The sequence below is a fragment of the Mustela erminea genome, chromosome 5 (assembly GCF_009829155.1).
Source record: "Mustela erminea isolate mMusErm1 chromosome 5, mMusErm1.Pri, whole genome shotgun sequence".
NCBI classification, from domain to species: Eukaryota; Metazoa; Chordata; class Mammalia; order Carnivora; family Mustelidae; genus Mustela; species Mustela erminea.
This window is the reverse complement of record NC_045618.1, coordinates 56,370,923-56,379,415: the sequence shown is the minus strand read 5'-3', so window position 1 is coordinate 56,379,415 and position 8,493 is coordinate 56,370,923.

Here is an 8,493-nt window from a genome sequence, read left to right as displayed (position 1 = left end):
AAAACATCATTCATGCAGCATATATTCATTTTAGCTAAAACTAACAATGCATTCAAAAACACACCCAAAATCAAACAATTGCCATTTTGGGCGGGGAGAACCAGCAGCCCCTGGCTGGAGTCTGTTGACTGCATTTCCTGATGCGAAGAAAAGCCAGCACAGTTGGAGAAAACACCACAAAGCATTAGATGGAGACAGCTCGTGTACTTCAGAAGAGAAATGGATACATTAGGAAAAGTTTTTCTCCCTTTGATGTGGAATGTGCTATCTTTTTTTTTTTTTTGTATTAAAATGGGAGTTAACTTTAAATAAATAAAATTCAGCCTGTAGGCTTCAGAAAACTAATGTTGTATTTTGACAGTGTCATTTCTCTGATCCTTGAAAGCATTATGGGAGTTAACTTGGGCCTTCATCATGATTTTCCTTTATGGCGTGGAGAGCACATTATTTTTTCAGTCTGTGTTATTGATTTCCCCTCACTTCCTCCCACATTTTCTCTTTGCCAGCTGTTACCTCTGCCCCTTCTGCTCCCCCACTCGCTGAGAGGGCAGGTGAAGTGACTTTCTCCCTTGTCTTGGGCTGCCGGTGGTCCAGGCACTCCCCCTTAGGGCTCCTCCCTCAGCTACGAACTCTCCTCTGCGTGGTTTCAGAATGTATATAAACCAAGGGCCCTAGACCGCCTTCCAGAAGAGATCAGAGTGCGCCTCATGTTCCTCTGATAAACCAGTGGAAGGATGTGCAATTTTTACTTAGCATGTCTTTAATTGGACTTGAAAATATGTCCCCTCCATTTAGGACACAGAATGCATGAACCTGATAGACTGATGAAAATGTTGTTTTCTTGTGTGGTTCTTAGTGTCCCAAAAGAGCACTGAATAGTCAAATATCAGGTGATTTGAGCCCCCCCCTTAGAATTTACTAATGAAATAAAGCCTTTTTACTTCTAAATAAAGTTGCTTCTAGGTAAATGAAATGTGTAGCCACCTCAAATAAGGTGTGCTTTGCCACATGAGAAAAAACAAGTTTTTTTTTCCTTGTAATTATCCATTTTGATCACTCTTTTCACTCAAGGAATTGCTTCTAAAACTGAATGTATTTGAGACGTACAAAACAACAATTAGAAAAAGAAAATCCTTTAATATAAAAAAATTGTCATGATTAAGGAGTTTTCAGAATTTCACGGTTGTTAATAAGATTTGGAAATTTATAGCTTCTAGAGTTTAAGTTTTTAAAACAAAAGGTACGTTTATGGGTAAGGAAGATTCATGAAATTATATGCAAAATTGTGTGTGCATATGCATATGTTTGTGTTCTGAAGAAAGGCTTCATGGCTTTAATCAATTTTCAGGAGGGTTGATGACAGGAAGAAGTCCCAGTTTGCCTGTCTCACTTTCCTCCCCTTGCTTCTCTGAAGTCAACATCTCTCTCTCTCTCTCTCTCTCTCTCTCTCTCCCTCCCTCCGCCCAGCTTCCTATTAATCCTTTCCCAGATGAATTGTTCTTTTGTTTTGTAAATAAGTTAGGCTGAGCCTGGATGGTGATGGTGGTGGCAGGTAAATGGCAAGACCACCGGGTGTGGGGGGGGAGGGGGGAATGCAGTGAGTGCCCTGGGGGTGGGCTGTTAGGAAGATGGATGGTGCTTCCTGGACCTGCCCTGAGCAGCCTCTCCCGGGAGGGAAATGGTGCCTCCAACATGCCACCACGTCAAGCTTCCATTACATCGAGGATACACGGAAAGAGACCGTCAAGGGGAGAAAGTGAAGTGGATAGTAGATTTCCTGAATGCTCTACCGTGATCCATTTTTTTCCATTTGGTTTTATTTTTTATTGAGGTTTGGGGGCATTTTTCCCCACTTTCCTTAGTTTCTGTATCCATTACAACATCCTAACACTCTAATTGGCTTTCTGTGGGGGCAAACAGGAGGTATTGCTTCTGGCAGCATAGGATTTTCTGTCCTGTTGATTGATGGGTTAATTTTTATTGAGCACAGTGTGCTACCAGCAGAACCAAAAATCCAAGACACAATTCCAGCTTTAGGAGTTTCCATTCTAATGAAAAGTCAGACAGACAACACATGCAAACCTCCCGGTTTCTTTCTCTTACCAGTAGTTTTCCCTTACATCTCTCTTGCTTAAATCAAGTCTACATAAGCAGCAAGTGGATATTGAGGCACCTAGACAGATAAAGTAGGGCCCAGAAACTTGCCATGAAAAAACAGGGGGTGCCGGCTGGATCAAGCAGCCTGGTGAGGGGAGTGGGTTCATCGGAGAGTTCGAGTGGCTGTTCAGTGCTGAACTTCAGAACAGGCAAACGCTTCTCCAGACTCTTTTGGTTCTATCCTATGTCAAGTTAGATTAAATTATATCAAGTTAGATAAAAGAAAGTTACATTCTTGGACTATGTAATAGTTTAATGCCCACAGAAATCCCTTCACTGAAATACAATACAATACTACCTGACGTAATCTCACGAAGGTCTGACGATTTTTCTATAGTCATTTGAAGAATGCTTCATTGTCCCTCTGTGTCCATGATATAAGAATACATAGGCGCATTCCTCCGTAAATTACCAAGCCCCCCGAAGAAGTTTCCCTTTCCAGACAGTTCTCTTTCCTTGTATCAAACACTCTAAGTTAAGTGGCCCAGAGTGTTGTCCAATTCGCTCAGAGGAAATTTAGGGCTCAATTGAACTCATTGTTCCATCTCTGAATCACTCAGAATATTTCTCCTCTTTTTAAAATTTTATTTATTTGTCAGAAAGAGCGTGCACAAGCAGAGGGAGTGGCTGGTAGAGGGAAAAGGAGAACTAGGGAGCCAAACCGGGGCTCAATCCCAGGACCGCAGTGTCACGACTGGAGCTGAAGGCAAACACTTAACCCACAGCCACACAGGTGGCCACAGTCACACAGGTGGCCACAGTCACAGTATTTCTGAACCGCGATTTCCTCATCCATAAAATGGTGTTTATTGGAGATGATGATCTTTACGATTCTTCCAGCTCTGAAGTACCTCCCAGCACACACACATTCTTAGATGATTTCTGATCTCATTCATACCCTTACTTAATTACAATAGAAGCTCTGTAAAAGCATGAGCCATGTCCGCCTTGTTCACCTAGACACCCTGGTTCCTAGCCCATAAATGGAGTGCACTAAATATAACTTGAACGAATAAATTACATTCATAGAGATGTGTGCCTCAAATCCTTCTTTGAAAGGAAACAGTCCATAAAGAAAATCCTCACACTCTATTTGCATATAATTCTTATATTGTATGTAAAAAATCTCATGCTTCCTCTGCCTATGTAGCTACCCTTAAAATTTTGTCCTTTCCTTCCCCTTTCTTCTCTTGTTGATCTGGTTCTCTTGCATACTATTTCACAAAAGGCCCCGATTTTTAAACAAAGCTAAAGGTAGAACAGGACACTCGCACGCAGGTGGCCAGAGCTAAGGCTGCTCAGAACGGAGGGAGCAAGGTCCCTGAGCCCAGGGAGGCCAGGTCTGCCGCCACCAAACTCACCCGCTGACAGCTGATCCAACAACACACAGAAAGAACAAAGCTCCTTGCTCTCTCGGCTAAACAGGTTCACCTGCTCCCCCCCACCCCTCCTCCGCAACAATGGGCCTGATCCTTCAGAGTTGGGCAGAATGAGCCAGCCACTGCCTCAGAGGCCCCAGAGACTCTCCTTGCTGCCCACGGGCGGGGGGGGGGGGCGGGGGGAAGTCCACGGGGGGAGTCCAAGGGGGGGGAGTCCACTGGGAGGGCTAGGGTCCGCCCATGTTATGTTCAATGTGCTGATTCTATCTTTTCCTGACACGTCAGGGGTTTTTCTCTAAACATAAAGTTTAGCCAGAACGGTGTGACGGTGTTGCATTGGTGGACGGCAGAGAGCTAAAGGGTGGATTATGGGGAAGGTCCAGGAAGACACAGGAAACCGAGATAGGAAAAGAGATGTACTTGTGGGACTGCCGCGCTCCCTCCAATCGGCAGTCTGAAGCGCGGCCTTCCCATACATTTGATGGGCAATGCTGCCCTCTCGTGGCCAAGTGAGATGAGCACAGGCTCCAGTTAAATTCCCAGTCAGCGTTTACGGACGTCTTTTGTTGTTAGAAATTTCATCAGCAGTTTTAATATTACTTTGCTTCTAGATCTGGAAGTGAAAAGACAGACATTTTACCAAAACTCATAACTTCTTAAAAAAGATCTCGTGTGACTCCTCCTCTTCTTTCCTTCACTCACTTTTCCATGATGTTTCTACATAATGCCGGCAGTTGGCCTTCCAGCAAACCGCTGGGCCTGACCCCTTGAAGAGGCCTGGGAAAAAGCCTGGCACCTGCCTTACACCTCAGAGGCTGCCTACTAGAGGACCCCTGGGAGAGGCGTGTGGTGGACATTTTCTCTCACTGCTCCTTTCAACTGGAAGGCTCTGTCCTTATTTCCTCACATGGCTGGTTCCTTCCCATCACTTAGCTCAGCTCTGGAGCCAGGGGACCACAGCAGCCGCACCACACCCTCGCCACCCCCCACACACACACCCAGTCCTACCCAGAATGCCAGTCTTCTGGCATGTGATCGGTCTTCTGACTCCATACAGCTCATTGCTTTTTAAAATTATGTGTATTTGCTTCCTCATTTACTGTCTCTCTCTCCCCCATTACAATATAACCTTTATAACAGCAGGAACCGTAGTTTTTTCCACTCATCGATCTGCACACACTAGAAAATGTTGCACATGTTTGGCACATAGCAGACTCTCAGTAAATATTTCTGAATGAATGATAGAGACGATTTATCTCCTAAAACTTCTCTCCCCATAGCAATATTTGTGTCTAACATCTTGCCATCTCCAGTGTCGGGAAGGTGGGACGTGGAGATCCAGGCAGAATTTCGCTAGGGAAACCTGGAAGGCACACAATCCCTTCTCCTGCATCGGCAGACGCTCCAGATTAGAACTGCAAGTTACTAGTGCTGGGTTTAATATGATTTCTTAAAAGTCTGATGATCTATGTTTCTCCTTGTCTACTCAGCAAAAAAGTTTTCTAAAACAGTAGAAACACAGAGAAAAGAAATGGAAAAGAACATAATGATAACGAAAATTCTCAGTCTTGTCAATAATTAAACCTCAGTTGGTGGTAGTAAACTCATGGATACACAACCTCATTGTACCATTTTAAGAGGACGATACCCATTCTTGGTCATACCAGCATATCCTGTGCTGTAGTGACCACAATGTCTGCCTTCATTACATCTTTTTTTTTTTTTTTCCTCATTACGTCTTTTAAAGCAACAGTTTCTACTTACCTGTAGAACCATCTTTATAAGACATGTTTTGATAGTCTCCTTACATCAGGGCTTTTCTCCTTTTTGTTTCTTTTTTTTTTCCCTTCCTTTTTTCTCCCCATATAAAATATAATATGCCGCACTAATGTGTAAAACAAAACAAAACAAAAATCCTGAACAGCTCTGTTAAAGCCACGTTAGGGACCCAGAGTCCTGCCCAGTGAGCCTCTCTCACCATTCTTTCTCCCCTCCCCCCTCCCCTTCGCTCGCCACTGGGTTCCCGCAGAGGAGTTACAGGGCTCCCAAAATTAGACAGAAACCAATGGTGAAAATCATACCTATGGCAACCCCAATACTTTTTAAAAAGTATTCTAATATTTTACTATTAATTCTGGGTAAAGAGAAGCACTTGTTAAACAGGCTAATGTGCGATTTCTATCCATTTGCTCATTCAGTAAACCTTGTGGATCATGATCTTACCACAGTGATCTTACATGATCTGCTAAAAATGGGGGATCCCTGTGAAACAAATGGGACCCCTGCTTTCATGGAGTTTATTGCAGTTGGAGATATTGATAAATAAACAAACAGGTACAATACAGTGTAGCAAATGTGATGATAGAGCAAATACAGGGGGAGCACCAGGAAGTACACGGAGCAGGAGCTTCATAGATCACAGAAGACTTTCTGGAGGTGGAGATAGAGAGAGAGAGATAGGTGACTACTTTGGAAAGCAGTTTTCTGGTTAAGAGGATAACAAGGACCCATGGGCCTCAGCGGGGAAAGAGCATGGCTCATCTGAGAAACTGGAAAAAACTGTGTTTCAAAGGAGCATCAAGTGTATGGGAGACACAGCAGGGAGAGGAGGGAAAGGTGAGGCTGGAGAGGTGGCCACAGTCTGCATCACAAAGGACCATGTAAGTAATTGTAAGAACTCTGAACTTCAGCTGGAGGACAATGTAAACCCACTGAAAGATTATAACCAGCTGCAGCTGAAGAATGCCAGCAAGGTTGATGGATGAGATTGACGAAGAAAATGTTGTAGTGACTGAGATGAGAAACGATGGTGGTCGAATTCAGCAAATGGCCATTGAGATGGATTTAAGGGATAGAAGAGTCTAGTCAAGAAGTAGAATCAACAAGACGTAGTTGGTTGTATATGGGAGATGAGGGTAAAGGAAAGGAAAAATATGTCCAGGCTTCTGGCTTGAGCGACAGAGTAGATGGAGATTCCATCACCAAGAGGGGAACTCACAGGGGCAGAAGTATAATGAGTTTTATTTGAACTTGTCGTGGGATATGTCTGTGAGACAAGCAAATGGAAATAATTGAGATGCCGTTGGGTATGTGGATTTGAATCTCAGAAAAAAATATAGTCTAAAGATTAAGATACAGGATTCATCAAGCATATGTGATTGGTGGTACTTGAAAATATGCAAATACATAAGATATCCAAAAGATTTTGTAGAGAAAGAAAGAGAGGATCCAGAAGAAAACCTTGTGGGACAACACATGTGAAGGGCAAACAGAAGAAGAAGGAACAGGAAGGAAGCAACAAGGAAGTAGAAGGCAAATTTTTGGAAGCCAGAGGAAAAGTCTTTTTAGAAGGAGAGAGTGGTTGATGCTGGAATTTGCTGAGAGATAAGGTGGGGGTGGGGGGGCACTGTTCTTTGGTTTTAGCCAGAAGGCATTCATTGGTGACCTTGGTGAAAACAATATCCATGGAAGTCATAAGAATAGAAGTCACCCTGTTGTAAGGTCAAGGGAAGATGGGAAAGTAAAGGTGAGACAGTTCTTAGGAAGCTTCACTATGAAAGAAAAGTAGGACCCATGGTGAGAACAGAATAGAAATGTAAAGTCAGAGGAGGTTTCTGTTTGATTTTATGTAGAAATACTGATGGAAAGGAAAGTATTATCATTCTTACATTATAGAGAAGCAAAGAAGTTAAGCAATTTACCCAAAGTCATATAATCAACAGAGCTAGGATTCAAACCCAGATCTGTCTGGCTCTAGAGTCCTTGTCCCTAACCACAAATATAAAAGAATAACTCTAAAAAATAAATAAATAAATAAATAAATCAAAGAATAACTCAGTCCTAGATACTGGCTTTCCAATAGAGTTTACTAGCTCAGAATCACATTTTGGTTAGTACCGGGATGGGGGGAAGCATATGTCAGGTACCCCACCCCCATTTAATGGACTAGGAAACTGCAGCTAGAGGAGTCTGGTTTATGCTTGCACACCTCACTCATGGCAAATCTCAGCTCTGCTCTTTGTCGGCTTTTATTCTATCTTTCCTAACATCTCCACTTGGCTTAGGAGACTTGGAGTGGGAAAGTAAGACATAAAGTATCTTGGTATGACAACCAAATGAGTTATGTTATGTAGATTTGCTGCATGAATATGTTGAGGCTAACATGGTCTCTAGAAACTCTGCTTAGCATGCTAATAGGTAAATAAGTAAAATTCTGAAGATATATACCAAACCTGCCTTATATTGTATTTCCAGTAAAATTATCAAAATTAGCACTTTTCAACTCAACCTCATTTGAGGTTATTCATATATATACTTATTACAGGAGTATATAATAACTTTAAACATTATCCTCAGGGAAATGAGTATATCATTTTTTCTCTCCCCAGTTTACTTTTCCCAAAAGTTCTGTAAGTACAGATTGAATAATTAAGGGAAGTTTTGAAATGAGAGGCATAAAACTATAATAAAATAAAAAATAACCATATATAAAATTGTGCAGTAGAGGTGGTCAACCTTTTTGTGACACAAAACTCTTATCTCTGTATGCATCAGATTCAGTTCAGTGACATAATGGTTTAAAAATATGAAAATTAACGAAGAGGTAAGGGGTGCCATCTAGATAAGTTTCACTCTTGGAGTCTACTCGCAAACCTCCTAAACACGCCCACAGATTTGGCTTTCAGGCAATGTACTAAAACACTACCGAGGCAGAGCATGTGCTCTGGAATCAGACTGCTTAGCTCAAATGCCAGTCGCATGTGGACTAATTAGTGACCTTAGGCAAGTCACTTAACCACCTCATGTCTCAGATTAGTCAGTATAATATGAGTATATTCACGTGTATTTTGGGGGCATAGTTCTCCATGAGTCTCAATATTGCTCCCATCTTTAGAAGACACTGACTGCTCATTGTTCTAAGATAACTTCTCAAGGATTTTGTAGAGCAAGCAGCCTT